Source organism: Vicia villosa, unplaced genomic scaffold (assembly GCF_029867415.1).
Source record: "Vicia villosa cultivar HV-30 ecotype Madison, WI unplaced genomic scaffold, Vvil1.0 ctg.000045F_1_1_3, whole genome shotgun sequence".
NCBI classification, from domain to species: Eukaryota; Viridiplantae; Streptophyta; class Magnoliopsida; order Fabales; family Fabaceae; genus Vicia; species Vicia villosa.
The window spans coordinates 208,789-209,669 of record NW_026704979.1 but is presented as its reverse complement, the minus strand read 5'-3'; the positions used below and the strand labels follow the sequence as shown (position 1 = coordinate 209,669).

Sequence of the window (881 nt, the reverse complement as noted above, 5' to 3'; positions counted from 1 at the left end):
CCTGCACCTGCCATATATGTCCATTTTTGTGAAACTTTAAAGATAGAAAGAGTAGGTAGTGAAACAATCTAATTTAGACTATTCATGTTCTCCCTTAGAGATAGAGCGAGAGCATGGCTATAATTCATCCCCACGAATTTGATTACGACATGGGATGAGCTTAAGGTCGCATAACTCTCTCGATATTTCCCGTCGAGCAAAATGGCACAATTAATGAGCCAAATAAATTGATTTTAACAAGAATATAGGGAATCAACCTTTGAAGCATAGGATTGGTATAAAGAGTTATTAAAGTCATGCCTCCATCATGGATTAGAAAAATGGCTCATAATCCATACCTTTTATAGTGGTCTTCTCAATTCTACGAGAATGAGATTAGACACATCTACGGGAAGGGCCTTAATGAACAAGGATTATGAAGAGGTATATGCTCTTATCGAGGACATTGCGTAGAACCTCTATCGGTGGGAAAACGACGGTAGCTCTACTCAAAGAGAACTTCGGAAGGGAGGCCTATATAAGGTGAGTGCGTTGGACCACATAAATGCCAAAGTCAATCCTTTATTTTCAAAATTCTAAAATTTAAGTGTGAGTACAATAACCCTTACAAATACAACCTACTAGATACGCGGCATAAATAATCACACTACCACATCTTACTATGTGATCCTCGCCTAAGAAACCACTCTAGATAATGTTAAATACGTTAACAATAACTAACGATTGAACCCTTATTCCAACACCTACAATCTTGAGTGGAGAGACCATCCCCATTTTTCTTCAATAATAATTTTCTCCAATTTTTTTCGTAAATCTTATTCCTTCTGATTTATAAGGACATAGCGGTGACACTCTTATAAACTACAATTCTGAAATAATGA

General features: G+C 36.7%; 1 non-coding gene across 1 annotated transcript; it reads right to left on the bottom strand.

Annotated features, from left to right (window-relative positions):
- Positions 1-206: 206 nt before the first annotated feature.
- Positions 207-314, bottom strand: LOC131622979 (small nucleolar RNA R71). Its single transcript, XR_009290055.1, has one exon. It is a non-coding gene; the product is annotated as a small nucleolar RNA R71 (small nucleolar RNA).
- Between the last annotated feature and the right edge of the window lie 567 nt (positions 315-881).